The sequence below is a fragment of the Rhea americana genome, unplaced genomic scaffold, assembly GCF_003343005.1.
Source record: "Rhea americana isolate MKP2758 unplaced genomic scaffold, rheAme1 scaffold_400, whole genome shotgun sequence".
Taxonomy (NCBI): Eukaryota; Metazoa; Chordata; class Aves; order Rheiformes; family Rheidae; genus Rhea; species Rhea americana.
In genome coordinates, this window is record NW_028186536.1 from 116,465 (window position 1) to 132,995 (window position 16,531).

Consider the following 16,531-nt stretch of genomic DNA (forward strand, 5'->3'; position numbering starts at 1 on the left):
ATCTTCAGTTGTGTATATGTGAGTTGAATTCAAGCCACAACTGCAAAATCTCTGGAAGTAGTAATCTGTAAATAAATCTGTTTTTTGTTTGCTAGTCAAGTTTAGAGTTCTTGCATTTTTCCAGTGTGCAAAGGAGGGGAGATGAATAAACACAAAACAGTTATAAGTGTTTTGGTACTTCAAAACTGTATGTTTAACTTTGAGTCTGCAATCAAAGAAACTATAAACACCTTCTCTTCGTGGATTTGTGCACATGTGCATAACATGTCCCTGAAGATTTTCTATACCTATTTGTTACTCAGGTAACAACTCAGATATTTTTTTTGCYGTAGAAATCAAGGTTTTATTTAGACAGTTTATAAATTAAGTTTAATCTTGTTAAAAATACAATAACATTAATTTTTACTGTATATGCACATATCTTGCAGTGATCTAATCTTTAACATTATCAGCAGCTGTTTGAGATAAGGGTTTTTTACAATAGCTATATTCCTTAAAAGTAAAATTCATAGGGTTTATTTTACTAGAAGGCTTTCAATTTGGCTGATTCTAGAGCCATGATGGTTAAAGAAATGTTCTTGTCTCATCATTTCATATATATAAACTAGATGTGAAGATTTMTATTGCTTTAATGTAGCAAATGATTAAATAAATCTTTACATAAAGATGATAGTACAGATTGATGGTCACATTTCGCTGATGCAAAACAAATGCTATAATGTCTTATGAAGGCSATGCACAATATTGCATTGATACAATCTGAGGATATCATTTCTCCTGTCTTAATTAGGGACAATGAAAGAAAATACTGATGATATTAATCCTGTCAAAGTGAATCAATGCTGTATGCATGGCATGAAGTGCATTTTAAAAGTTCATATTGTATACCCAGATACATTCATACACTATTCTGAATTCTCAGGGGACCTGGAATTTCTCCCAGTGCATTGAAAGCGCAAGAATTAAAGGAGCAGGTTGGCAATTCTGGAGTTACTCCTACTTGTGGATGCAATGGATTAGCCACWAAAAGACCAAAACTTGAAGAACTGAATGGAGTCACTGTTGGTTGCTATATATTGCAGAACGTTATAACTAGTTGTCCCCTGTCCCAGTCAGATGAAGATACTGTGTTTTAGCTAAAAGATAAGAATGTATGGTCATTACAACATTTAGAGCAAGTGACAGGGACAGTGAAATACGACACTCAGGTACACACACTTGGTTTCTTGGTACAGAAACACCTACTTCTGCTTCAGAGTTTCACAGGTGCTTCCAGGRCACCTGTGTTTCCACACTCTGGCAGACTGGCTCATAAGGCCAAGTAAGAGTGTAATATAATTTTTGAGAATTCACCTATCACAACCCTGGTAGCCTTTCTGGAAGGAAGCGGAGCTCTAAGAAATCTCTGTTCTTCCTAAGAAATCTGTGTTCTTCTATTTTCCTGTGTTCAGACATATTCTAGTGGATGTTTTATGGTATTTGTTTGTTGCTTTATACCATTATCCTGGAATAGGGTTTAATTAATAACTTAATTGAAATAAGCCATTGATTTAATGCCTGCTTGAGGTAGTTAGTCTAGCAAGAATGCTACCTGGTGTATCCTTCTTTACTGCAGATCAGATTCATCAAATATTGAAGAAGCAAGATTTTGAATCTTGCTGGAAAGACCAAGAATGTATTTACTGTGTTTTGCAGAATGTGTACTCTGAAGACAGTGTTGATAACAATTCCTGTCCTACACATGATAAGTAAATCATACAAACTCAGTTGCAGACCCACCAGTCTGCCCTGCCATTCTTTTCTGAAATTACGAGTAATTATTCAGATAAGAAGAGAATATAAAGATGTAGTCACGCCTCACAGGTTGAACGTGCCACAGAAAAAAGTGTTATTAATGTMATTGAAATTTGAATAGCTGGGGAATATATGTTAAATGAGTTCTGTGTCCCTTTGTGTAGCCATTGTTCATCTTAAGATTGATTAGGAAATGAATCTATTGGTGGAGGACAGTCCACAAGACAAGAGGAMAATGCTATAATGTCAAATTAATGTGTAAAGAGTATGATAAGTGCTGTGTGTGTAAACAAACTATGCTGATAATAGTATAGGGTATTTTTCTGAGCATATAAAGGACTTTTAGCAATATATGGAAAATACATAAAAAGCATGAGTAATACAAAGTGGTGAAGAGTAACATTTCTAAGAGGCATGGTTTATTAGACATCCTTTTAGCACAAAAAATGAATTAGAGGTATTATGATATGCACAGTATATTTTTCTTTTACCCAGAAAGAGTAGCGGTCACTTGGGAATATAAATTGATCTGATATTAACAAGGAAATAACGCATAAAGACACGATTATTTGCTAGACTGAACCATGTGCAAACTGTATGTTTTTGATAGGGACATTTTGTTAAGTTATCTGCAGAGTCAGGAAATAACAGTGGTAACCATTTGTTTGTAATGATAAGGAAGTAGAAATGATGCAAGTAGAAATGAGTAAATACTTACCAACAGGACGTGGGACATAAAAACATACTYGGTCTATAAATAGTATGTGAAGTTGATGAATTGAAGCATAAATTAGAATTTTACTAAATATTTGTTATTTATCTGGTTCTTTCTTTGCAGTAAATGTTCATATCAATAACAAAGCCTTCCCTGAGTAAAATACTAATAAATATACAGCGCATGAAACAGTACAGTCATGTGGCTAATTTTACAAGTAAAAATGAATATTAAATGTATGAGCAGCTGCATTGTTCATATGTTCTTTGCATATGATTCAGATGTATTCAGCAAATTATATTTGCATAGATATCATTTTTATTCTTTTAAGTAACTCATCTATGTTTGTTGCTGTATGTAACAGAGCTAGTGAATTCTTCACTGCTTCAGAATACTAACTCAATTTATATCCTTGTTTGACAAGGTTATTCTCTCTACTTGAATTAGAAGACTAAATGTACAGAAGAATATAAACAAGCAAATTTTCTCTGGTCCTTTTTGAGGAATGGTTTAACATAATATACAGAATTTACAATAATCATTTGTTTCATCTGTTCTTTGAACACAATACAGACTGTTTAGGAGAAGAGAAACATATTTATGCAGGTTTTTGGCACATGCCCCGTTCAAAATCAAATGTATTGCTGTGTTTCCAGAAGAAATTGAAAAAACGAAAGCTGCCTTAACCACCCATATTTTGCCATTCAACTGAATATCTTGACTAATGCTAAATAGAAGACCAGTCTATTATTTATGGCATAACATGTCATTATAATCAGATGCTGCAAACATCAAATACATCTTACTCTGATATACTGAACTGTCATGAAACACATCATTGAAGTAGTATAATTTTTATTCATAATAAACCAGAAGCACTTGTAAAATATTGCAAACTGTAAAATACATGCTATTGCATAAACACACATTTATACTATTGAAGGCAAAAAACAAATTTTTAATTGGTTGTTAACAAAATTCTGAATATCCAAAGCTGAACAAAGACTTGAGCAGCATTTGAGCCCAGAGAAGTAAAATGAAAGCACTTAAAGATAGAATGAAGTTGCGTATTTATTTCTGATATAATTTCAAAATACAATTATATTAACAAATATGCAAATACTAAGAAAGCTAGAGATATTTTTATCCCTAGAATACTTCTCCCACAGTAATATATTTTCATACAGTTTTTCATATTGTTTYTTCTGTATTAAGTTTATGTTGCAGTTGAAATGTCATTGACCCTGTCTTAGAGCAGTAGCGAACTGAGGTTTTGCATAGTCTTGACATGCACTGAATTATTAGGAGAGGTGTTAGCTCAAGGCATGGTGGAAGTTTAAGCATTAAAGATGCCGGAGACTCGTCACCTTAAAATGGAAGAATGGATGAAATGGATCATTGCTACCCAGTGTTAGGGAATTAGGCACCCAACTATAAATCCAATGTTTATCATATAAGATCATCTSTGTGTTTGTGTGTGTATGTGTGCRTGYGTGTGTGTGTGTTGTGATTTGCAAAAGATAAAACCTAAGTATGCAGCATTCAGTATTTCATAAAGAGAAGAATTTTAATAGGAAAGAAAGAGCCAAGACTTATCCAGAAGGCTGGTAGGCCTCTCGCCTCCTCCCATCTCAGTTGCCCCTCTGGACCCCATGTGATTTCCACCACCTTACCAGGGAGCAGACTTCTGTTTCTCTCTTTCTCTCCCATCCTCCTTGGGCTGCTTTCAGCTCTGAACCAGAACAGGGACTTCTGGATCGTAAGTTCTACTTGTCTCATATCACAGGTGRCCCTGTCACACATTTCTCATTGCAAAACATGAATAATAATTGGCTTGTTCCCTTGTGCTCTCTTACATCTGAAAAACTGCGCTGGAGTCAGTCTATCATCTAGATGATTAGAAATACTTGATTTCCAGCCTGAATTAATTCATGAGCACTTGTGTTTATGTCATCTTTGTGCTTTAATTGAATTATTTTACCACTCTCTATTCAARAAAGAGTTTGTTAGTCAATCACAGAGTAAGTATGACCTAGAAATGTGTAATATTAGTGAAAAAGACCAATATGATATAAGGGTAAACTATTTCTGATATACACACAGGGTAGTGTTAGTACTTCTGTAAAAGACACTGGTTAGACTTTATCAGAATTGGGTACAATTCTAAGTGTCCAAGTTAAAAAGAAAAAAACTGATAAGAGCTGTAGGGATGATTTATGAAGAATGGAGAATAGAGAGTCTGTTTTATGAAAAGCATCCGTCTTTTTTTTTAAGACTGAAATATAGTTGATCCTTATATGAGAAAGTAAACAACTAATATATAGGGAAAAGCTGTAATTATAGACAAATTTGGCCCTAAAATGAATTCATATAAACTAGGTATGAATATATTTAGTCTGAAGCTAGAGAATTTTTTTTTTCTAAAACCAGAACAATGAAGTTCTAGAACTACTTCAGAATGGGAGTTATGTGGCAAACAGCTGAACTGGTWTTATATTGAGATTTTCTAATAGTGAATTATGAGATTCAGCTGTCTAAAATATCCAGGGTCTGAATCACCATAGGAGATCTTTCTCAGTCTTGTATGTGGTTAGATGTTTTTGGAGGAAAAATGATCTGATTCAAAGTTCATATGATTCAGAGATCTAATTATTTTGTAAACCTGATTTGARGATTATCAGCACATTTCAAGATACAATCTAATAGGATTATTTGAAAAGTATTACCAGTCTGAATTCTCTAGTAAATCAATCTAAAGACATTAATATGTTACATGGTTTCATTTTTTATTTAGTCAGATTCTGTGAATGGAGACACAGTCAAAAAACGTGGTAATATCTATGGATAGGTGTCCTCTGACCCTGTCCATCTGTGAAATAAACTCACAGTTTGAACAATTACATTTTATGATACAAATAGGACAGGCTAAAAGCTTGTGATGGTTAATCATCACATTTCAGCTAATGCGTGGTAACTTGCCAAGCTGCAGTAGCCCAAATGCCTCTGACTGTATTCTTACATGCAGTTTGCTAAGCCATTCGCGACGGCTGCTAACAAAATTTCCTTTATGTTTGTAATCTAAATAACYCAAAATGTAGGATTACTTTTATTTTATGAACTGAACAGTGTCTTTTTAAAAGTTAATCTTAACATCTTTCTAGGTCACTAGTTAAACGGACACAAAGAAAAGTGTTTGTGGAGGCAGCATTTGAAAGGGTTAACGTGAATTTTTTTGTTTGTTTGTTTCATTTCAGTTCTGCACCAATTCTCTGAAATTGCAGGAATGCTGAAGCAGAAAAACTGCATTCTATTTTAGCTCAACATTTTAATCCACTCCATTTTGTTAAAGAGTGCCTTCATGTTGCATGCACTGCAGATAGCACAGATGTGCTAGAATAAAAAAAAAACTTCACTGTTTTTCAGATGGATCTGTATGAAATGCCAGTGCATACTGAGAAGTAAATATGTCCTTCTGTTAGAAACAAACACAGCAGAAAAGAAAATAAAAATACATTCAAACCTTCTTCTCCTAAATTTGCATCTGCAAATATCAATTTGGGAAAAAAAATTTCTCAAGTGCTGAAGTGCTAACTAATCAAGCTATTGAATCACATATTTAGGTAGGAAGAATATCTCTTAGATTTTGGCCTTCTATGTGGTATTATATCTATTATCTTGTTGTAAATTTTAAATCTTTGAAAATCAAAAAGATTTTCCTCTTCTGTTTTCTCTGCATGTCATATCCTCACAGTATGGTGGATATTACATAATTCACTCTTTTGTTATGGCAATCATTTGGTTTAATATAGTATCAGACTAATGAAAGAGCACAGGGGAAACTACTGCTGGAGGGTGATAGGAGGATTAAAAGCTAAAAGAAAAAAAAAAGTCTTAGAATTCATGAATTCATGTCCCTATTCTGCTATTCTGGAGTAAGGAATCATATCAAGAGTTGTGTGTTTTCTGGTGCCAGCCCAGGGTTTAAAATTAGTTAATCTGTTTAACTCCATGTCTTTGTTTCTGAGGTAGGCTTTTAAAATTTCCTTTAAGGAAAAAGCTTTCAAATGCATTTAGGAACTAATAGCCTTCTCAGATTATGTTTTCTTAGAGTAACTTAGTAGTTAGACTGCTGGTATGGTAAGAGCACTTGATGCTGTGGTTTCAGTGTGTTTTCTTTGTTTGCCATTCAATCTATCTGCTATGTCTTGTYTTATAATTAGATTGCAAGCTCCTTGGGCAGAGATTTATGCTTTTGTTAACGATATATATTGCATAGCAACATGGAGACTCAGTTTGGAAAAAGGGTACCTAATAGTTTTGATGATGCAAAGTGATAATATTATTTGCTTTTTAGAAATGAAAGGCTGCACTATTATCTGAGAAGGACCCAAAAGACACACAGGTGTGCAAGTGTAGCTCTGTGTATTACATTGTATCTCATAACTGAAGTCCAAATTTTCCTCCTCTTTCTATAACAATATAGTGTTCTTGGAAAATGGCCTCCAACTGAAAATCACTTATTTTTTCTTCATAACAGCCTTTGAAATCCTTAATTTTAAGTATTAGGTAAGGAACCTTGCATGGGATTTGGTCTGAAATTAATATACCTAAATTTGCAATCAATATGTAGGGAGCTACAGGCATAGCAGATATCTAAGCTGTTTCTAGGGGATCCAATAGCCATCTGAGATGCTATAAAGTATCCAGAATGTTTGCATGGTCCAGTAGGTATGACAAAAGGYCTAAGGGAGGCCTTAACACGATCAGACTGACATGTGGAAGTCATGTGAAATACCTTTAGGCATCTTAAATGGCATGAGATGCTTAGGAAACTAAATTGAGACTATAGTCAATATAACTAGTGGAGACCAAAGTGGTTTCACAGATCRGATATAGCCGATCAGCCACGATGGGTGTTACCTGAGCTGCTAAAGAGCCACCAGCCACCACTTCAGAAGGGCACGGGTCTTCCTCATGTCAAGTTTGTCAGCCATGTTTCTTGAAAACTCTCAGCATCTCAAATAATACTAGGTATTTACACATGGGTAGCCAAATAAAGCTCTAGCTACTCAGTGAGCTGTTGTTTGCTAGGCTCCTTTGATAACACTGATTAGACTTGTATGTGTTAAAATGAAAGCTTAAACAAGCAGCATGCCTGTAGACACCTACYTATTGGAAGGATTCAGTTGCACCCCTCGTGTCTTTAGGCTCTGTAGGATATTTCCTCAGGTCTCCACGTGCTGCTCTAGAAAACTGTGCATCTTCCACAAGCACTGTGTCGTCTTTACCAACTCCATGCACATGTTTTAAACAGCCTAAAGCATCTTATATATGGTAAATGTCTGTGCTTGGGCAAATGAGTTACCGTGCAGCTGTCTTAATCTCCAACTGAATCCTATCCACTATCTCCATTTTATACCCCGGGAAAGAAAGACAAATGCTGCCTAACATGGCCCAAATGCTGCCTAAGATGGCCAAAAAGTGTTGTGATCATAAATCAAATTTCCAATTCCTGTCACTGTGCAGTGACAGAAAAAAGGAGGATTCAGCCTTGGGCATGAAGCATAACATCAATTAATTTAACATGGCAAGTTAAACTCAAGTCTGAAGTGTACTTGAGCCAACTCTCAAACTATTTCCATAAGACCTCTATGTTCTTTATTTTGTTTATATGTTTTCCCTTTCTCATGGCACACTTACAGAGTCAGTAGTCTCAGTATTTGCTGCATAAGGAAACTGGAGAAGTTACCATGTTTAACCTTGTAGTTGCAAAATTCCAAGCATTGCTATGGTGATTAAAAAAAAAATACATTTTAAATAGAAAAAGCACAAATAAATTGGGCACTTAAAATTTTGAGTTTATACTTTGTTTAGTTCCTCTAACTATTGCAATCTTATCAACAGTTCCTCTCCTGCAAATTTCTGTTTGGTCATTTTGCAATRTCTGACACAGGATATTTGAAAAGTCCATGAGCAGAGTTCTGCAAAATTGGATTTGTTTCCTGAAGGCTTATATGTACTGTTTTGCATTATATAATGTCTTCAGGGATCAGTAACTACTGGCTGTATACTAACCGTGCTGCATTCTGAGATTTACACCCAGGAACTATCTATCACTAAGGAACCTACTTTTCCATACATTCCCAAAGAAAATGCCAGTGTAGAAGTCTGATATAACAGTTATTTTGTTCAGACTTTATCCTACTTTACTTAGAATCTTGGAAGTTGTCTAAGTTCAAACTCTGAGCTTTGTAGTCAGTGAAATGAATCAAGTGTCTGCAGAAAGAGATTCATCTTGTCTAAAACACCAGTTTTAGGGTGAGATGAATTACCCTCTGGAGATGCCTCATTCATTCCCTTGATATATGGAGAGCTTAAGGTTACTCATTTTGAAGTAGTCAACTAACTTTCAGGTGACTGAATTTGATGATATTAATCATCCCTTTTSTAATTGGAATGTGTGCAACTGAGATGTGCTAACAAGATCTAAGGCTTTTCATCAAAGCTGCATTGACACTGAATGTTCAGATTTAGCTTCCAGATGGTAGATCTTCTAAAAGAAGATTTTGTCTTCCGGTATTTTCTCCAAAGTATCACAGGAAATGATTCAAGTTTGTCCATTACTCAGCCATAAGAATCCATAACCAACTACTTAGAACAAGTTAAATATCTTCTGGAAAAAAAAGAAAAAAGATCTTTTATTGTTTTTGAGTATTATTTGGCATTCACCGAGACTGTATCACGTCAGGTGAAAATAGGAAGTGTCTGTTTAATGTGTAAACAACATCTCTGTCCTTTTGAAATTCCTTATTATTTTACTCAAGAATAGTGTGAAGGCAGCATGGAGTATGTGGTGGTAGTGATGTTCAAGAGCTAAGTGAACTGTGGTCAGGATGCATCCAGGGGGACCACCAAGGGGGAAGTCTCACGCAAAAGTGCATGTACCTGCCTTCTATTTGCTAATTACTGCTTACTACTGCAGAATTGCTGTGACCTGGAGCCCTGGTAACAGGAGCTGCAAAGAAGGACTTGGCAGTCAGCATCCTTGACAACGAAGTGGGCAGCAATGAATCTAATGTTCAGCAAAATCTGARCTTAGCCCCCAGAACTGTGAGTTTTAACTTGGTGGCTGTGTTTTTCTCTTACATAAGTCAAATCTGGGACAGATTAGGTGAAGACAGGGAACCAAGGAGCCAGGTCCTCATTCCCACTGTATCCCCAGTCACTTCACCCTCTAGTAACAGGGAAAAGTCTGTTGAAAATTCCTAAGATTTATTTCTATACCTGTAATTTTGGTAGCCGCTTTTACTGTAGGGAAAGGAAATATATGCGGGGGAAAAATTATCCTGAGTAGGAGTCTTAGGGAAAAGAATTTTAAAAATGGAGAAAAAAGTGAAGTGGATTTCTCAGAAGACTACTTGTAGAGACAAAATCTGATATTTCAGTTTATATGTATCCAGCAAACCAAGATTTGTGTGCACCATTCTTTGTGTGCTGCTTGTCTGAAATTTCCGAAACCAACTGTCAGTTCTTCAAACCTTTTTTCTCTTCCATGTAACAAAGATTATTTAATGAATYCAGGGACCTGGATATTTATTAAGATGACTAGCCATTTAGTTCCATATAATAAAAAACCCTCATAGCATGARGTATGAAATATCTAATGAAGCAAAATATGTGTGCCAGTGGGTTCAATATGCTTTAATAAAACTCTGATTATTCTGAAATGGGCTATGAGATCTATAGGTTACATGACAAGAATGCAGTTTGCAGGTAGCTGAGGCAATAGTCGTTTACTAGACTAGAAAGCAAAATACACAGGAATCAAAGGCGTGATTTATACCCATCCAAGTGATAGGAGGAATACACATTAAGTTCCACTATTTTACCCTTGGATTTTGCACRGAAGAAAGTGTTAGTTTAAATGCCAAAGATTTTGAGTAACTACAGTTTAACACTTATATTGCGACTTTTCATCCCCAAATTGTTAATAAACTCATATATATATTATATATATATACAATTTTATACATATTATATCACAAGAGGGAAAACTGTTTAAAAGTAGAGAAAAATGATGCTATTTAAATTTATGAGTTGTGTGTGCAGTTAATTCTGTAATCAAAGGAGTTACCACTTAAGCACATTCACTTTTGTGGATGAAGTAATCTCTCTAAATTGAAGCCAAATGCTTGGATTTTTACATTCTGTGAATCTAAATTGCATTGCCTATTTATTTAGAATGAAAGATCCCTGAGGTAGGGAATATTCCTTTTATATGTATATATATATTTGTATATATATATATATACACACACACATACATATTTTATGTTTTACAAGACCAGTTTGCTACTTTAGTAGAATCATGTAAGGYGTGGATAGTAAGACTGCCAGTGCAGGAGACTGATATTTTATAAGAGGAATAGAAAGTGAAATCTGAGACCAAAGACATTGGGCAAAATCATACCTTAATACGATGGAATGATTTGCATCCCCAGAGAACAGATAGGAATTTTCTTAAATCTTGTAAAATRTGTCGTAGAGTAAACCAAGTTTCTGTGCCTCAGAAGCCAGAATCCCTAAGTCCAGCAGCAGTGTATTTTGTCCATGGTTCCCACTGGGAGAGAAATGATTTGGATCATACAGTCTCAAGTTACCTAAGATCCATAAGASATATTCCTCATGTAAGCGTTGTGTGTTTCCTGTTAGCACAGCTTTGTCAGTAACCATAAAAATGTGAGTGTTGAACAGGCACAGTTGGCTTGGAGTAGAARGTTGGTCATTTTCTATTTATTTCGGTTCTTGATAGAGTGCTTATCAGGAATATTAAACTGATATCTCAATTTTCCTTAAAGCAGGCCCAAAGTGTGCTAACAATGCTCTGCTGTACTCCAATTCCTCTTCTGAATAAAGAATCAAAACAAAGATGAATATGAAGAATATGCTTATGRAAAATAAGTGTGCTAAATTCTTTTAACCATTGGAAGTAGCTAGCATGCAAGGCAAAGAGCAATTCAGAGGCTTTATTAAGTGCAAGATTAGAAAATAGCTATTAACTTTGTGCCCTTTTGAACAYAGTTTAAATATACCCATGCATGGACACATTAAGCACAATCTTATGGATGTAGACTTGCTGGGGAGCTAATGGCTCTATAAACCCACACTAAGATTTGCCTCTGCTCTGCTAGCCATATAGCTGCTGAGCCCTTTCCTTGAGGTGAAGTGCAGAGGGAATGTATGTGCCTGAAATGTCCTCACTCATATGTATGTGTTAATTATCTTTCCCAAGAGAACCCAGCAGTGTTTGCTCTGTCTGCAGTCCCTCTGAAATTGCCTTCCAATCCCATAAAAAATGCTCTCTGCCTCACCCTATTAACTGAAAATCAAACCTCTTTCAGCTTCGTGGAATCAAGGGTAAATTCCAGARGCTGATTGCTGAAAAACCCCAGCCATGGTTCCAGGCAATGCACCTAAATGGTTGCTTCTTTAGATGATTTCAACTGATGGAGTAAGACACAAAAACAGCAACTGGTTTTAACCACAGGGAATTGTAGGTCAACACTGTTATCTAGAACAGCACTAGGAAATGTGCACTGAAGTCAGTGTGGGCCATCTGAGTTTCTGAAGAACTTCATTTCTTTGCACTGTCACATGGAATACAGCAGTACTGGAATTGCTCAGTAGTAGCAGAYAAGGGTTATTGGGAATGCAGATTCAATATTCTCTTCTCTGATCAAGTAAGAGGAAGCAAAATGAATATTTCTTTTACAGTGTGACCTTCTAAACTCATTCTGTTTTCTCTAAACTAAAAAGTWTTACTTCTTAAATTTGAACATACTCCAAATTAAAACATTAAAAAAAGCTTTTCTATGTATTGTGATAAAAACCTACGGCTGCTCTTGACAGCTGACGTTTAATTCTCCCAGGCAGCTATCTTTTGGATATTACAYATTAATCCCATCACTGCATGAATCCCATTGTATTCATACTTCCTTGTCTCTTAGTTTTAACTCAGTGAAGAAAAGCATTGAGCACGGAACATCTGTTATAAACTATTACAACATAAATTGAAGTCTTAGGAAAACGCTAGGTTGGAACTGTYAGTTTGGATGGTTGGCATGTGGAAGAAGAGGAAGGGGAGGCTAAGAGCCGTCTTTGTCAAAACTGTCTCATTGGCTCTGCTGCCTCTCATATCTCCCTGATTGTGTGTCAGTGCTGAGTCAAACATGAACTGAGTGGAAGAATCACACAGGCCATTTAAGATATTCCTTGTCAATCTGCTGGTTGCTGGAATTCCTCTGAACTTACTGGCCACATTACATTTGAAACACTCAAGCTTGCATCCAGTCTTTGGGTCTTTGACATCCTTCTCCTGGAAGGTTTCCATGAATAGTCAATGGGAAGCAGAGAGTRATAGAGTGAGGGTTAGGAGGCTGGGTAGAATGGAGGATCTGTAGGTCACATCTCAGTTTCAGACATAAGGGAAATAACCAGCAGTGATACCTTTTCTTCAATGATACCATCTGGTCTAATAACCCAAAGATTTATATAACATTTTTTTTGCTTATGTCCCCTGACAATCATGGCTAKAATACCACTGACTTTATGTGCTTTGTGATTCTGGAAGATGGGATATAGATGCTTTTCAGAAGTACACACTGTGTCTTTTAAAATATCTTTCCTTTGTGGGCTGGTTTTCAGACAAAGTTCACCTTGCCCCACTCTTGTCACCTCAACCCTTYAGCCCTTTGTCATCTCTCCTTTTCATTTACTGAAATAATCAGACATGTCTTTTGGATACGGTCAATTCCTTCATACTACAGTTAAAGATAATTCCACATGAATCTACTAGAAGACTTTGGAAATGCCACACTTGTATTCTCATTCTCTCTTGTTCTCTTTGCTCCCTTGGCTTTTCGTATCTCTATCTGAGCTCTAAACTCCAACTTATTTCCAATATTTTTCTGTATATTTCAAAGAGTGAAAGGCATACTCAGGCTGAGACTCCATCAAATAAGGGATTAGCAAGTGACTAGGTGATCAGCTCAGAGTTATCACATATTTTGATGCTATTCTTGTAGAAAAAGAGTTTGATCTTAATAGTCTGCTTAATTCTATGTGCTAGTAATAGCTATTCAGAACGCTGGTGCAAGGATGCACCAGATTTTCCCTTATTCCTTTGACTCTGCAGGATATAAATAAATTAGTGATGAACATACTGTAACTAGTGAATAGAAATATAAGAATGGAATGAATGGGCGGAATTTGCCATATTTCCTTTTAAATTCCACTGGTCTGGAAGACTGTATRCTTTCCTCGCAGAAAAGAAAACTGGCTTGAATATTATAGTAGAATTCAACAGAATTGTAGATCCATTGCCCCCTTTGGCAAAAATATAACTTTAGTGCATTGCCTGTGAGTCATTTCCAAATTGACTGAGCCAGTGTATTGACAGTGTACACAAACTAAGTTTTTCAATACAGTGCAGGCTGATGCAAACTGGTTCTTTAGGTTGGAATAGAGTCTGAGCATGTGCAATCCATTCACTGATTCTGCTATGACCAGGCCAGATGTCTGTAGACAACCATCAACCACCTCAACCACTGCAATGAGGAAAAAAGATAACCCTACCCAGATATRTGCATTAATCATTGCACTGTCAAACTTTGTCTCTTCTCCATTTTCTTGGGTAGCTATTATTTAAAATGAAAAGTCTGCTAAAGGAGGACTTTGCCATGTTCTGTAAAGTTCCTTGTGTGCATTTACACACTTCATGAGGAAGCAAAGTGTGTGCTGCAGTGTGTGCTACAGTGCTGCTCACCATCAGATAGTAAGGAGAAGAGTTGTTCAGGTATGTGACATAACTGAGCAGACCTGTTTGTGCCASCTCAGGGTTTTGCACCTCTCAAAGTGAGGTGGTACAGCCTGAAATAAGTAGTGGCAATATAGGTTTTGTCAGGAGTGTAAGTTTTTATATGAGGCTTAATGATCTAGTAYATCTAGTAGTTTTATGGAGGTTACTGTTTTAAGCTATTAGATGGGATGAAGAAGGGTAAAGGAACAACTGCTATCTGTGACATCCCATCTTCACATAGTTCCCATAAGGAATGCRTTAGGAAAGATGTTGACAGTTTATTAACATATATACCTACTCTCCTTGTCTCATTCCTAGCAACCCCCTGGAGGATATTAGATAGGACTGAATGGGTTTCCTGACAGCATGGCTTTTAAACATATGCTAGCAACTTACTCTTTTGCCTTGTCACAAGAGGTTATTATAGTAATGGTTGTTTATAAAGCCCCTAGAAGGAAACGTGCAGAATAATCCACTTTGCCCTGTCCTTACTGCTTCCATCCATGATTCCTATTTTTCCTTAGAAAGAATCAGGACACTTAAAGCACAATTAACAAACAGTATTTCTTACCCAAAGGACCAGCATCCTAGTCAGGAAAAGTTGTACTTCTACTTTCACCACTGTCTTAAGTTAGTGCTCTTCGAGGGCACAACTACATAGGAGCAGGGCACGAATCCAGGCAACAKCTAGCATTGTTAACATGCTTTCTGGCATGATTTTGGCCCATGTTGTTAGATAACATCTTTTCAGACTTCTTGGGCACGATTTGGAGAAAAGCACAGGCCCGGGAGTGTTTCCAGTAAGCATTTTGAGTATGGCCATCTCTTTTCTGGTGTAAAACAAATTTAGCTGCACAGTTGCAAGTCGTACTTTGGCACATGCCTTCTGTAACAGGGTGTGTATTCTCTCTCTAGTGCAGGCAACAGAGGTTTGAGTCCCTTCTCCAGAAGACAGATTACCCTACTGTAAAGCCTCAGCTGTACATTAAGAAGTCCAAGCTCTAGMGTTTCCTGGTGAAAAGAGAACATGAGTAAGCATGATTCAGCAATATGATCCATACTTTTTTACGTATGGTTGGGACAGAATAGGTACAAGTGAGGYATAATCACTCACTGAGCAGGAGGTGTTTGGAATTAGCTCTTCTTGAGCTACCACTGTCTGTGAGGATTGAAAGCACCAATGTTGTGGGGCTCAGTGMATGTAAATTTTATTCTCAAGTCTGCTGTCTATTTTTCAGTATGGACACAAGCCCAGGTAAAGGAGTGGCTAATACCACCAAAATACTACCCCTACTGATGGTATGAACACGTTGGCTTAATCCTCTTGGCTCAGCAATCAAATATASCAAAGATCTAGTCACTGTCATTCATTAATAGGCAGAAGAATTGCACATCAGACTGTTACTGAGGTCACAGCAGCATTCAGACCTCAGTGGAACTAGAAACCATTTCTTYGACAAAAGTCCAGCAAACGGAAAGGAAAGGAAAGGCCTGTAAGCTTAGGTTGGAAAAAAAGTGCTTGAGGTGAGGAAACGGTAAGAAAGATGTAGAGGGGAGAAAGAGACAAAACACTTTTCCACTTCATTCCTATTTCTTGCCCCAAATTAGCCTGTTAAGACATGCATGAAAAAGTATTATTTTGTAATGATTGTTGCTTACTCCTAATTGAAATCTGTAATCCYACTACAGATGCATCCAGACACACTTAATCAAACCATATCTTGTTGTGCCAATTGAGATCCAAGTTCATGTCTCATTTCTAAACAAATTACACACAGTGTGAAAGTCCAGGCACTGCGCAAGGCACCTTGGAGCAAATGCTGCCAGCCTCTTCAGGTTAGCTGAGAAAYCGTGCTGCTGCTGTTTGCAATCTCTAAAGCATAGCAGGATAGCTCATTTTCCAGGCTGCCTTGGATTTCCRGCTAGGCTAACTCATGGGGATATTTTGTCTTTGGCAATATTCTAGTGGTGCAAAGAAGCTTAAATATGCTTTCTTTAAGGCTTTTTTGAAAATTGGCAGGCTTTTTTGTCGAAAATGAAGGCAAGGCTGCTAAAGTAGAACATCTCTTAGTCTGCTGACCATTATTTTGCAGACCTAGAAATTGAACTGAAATGCATATATTTTTAAAATGTATGGAATAGTATCTCTGACTTTCTTTCCTATA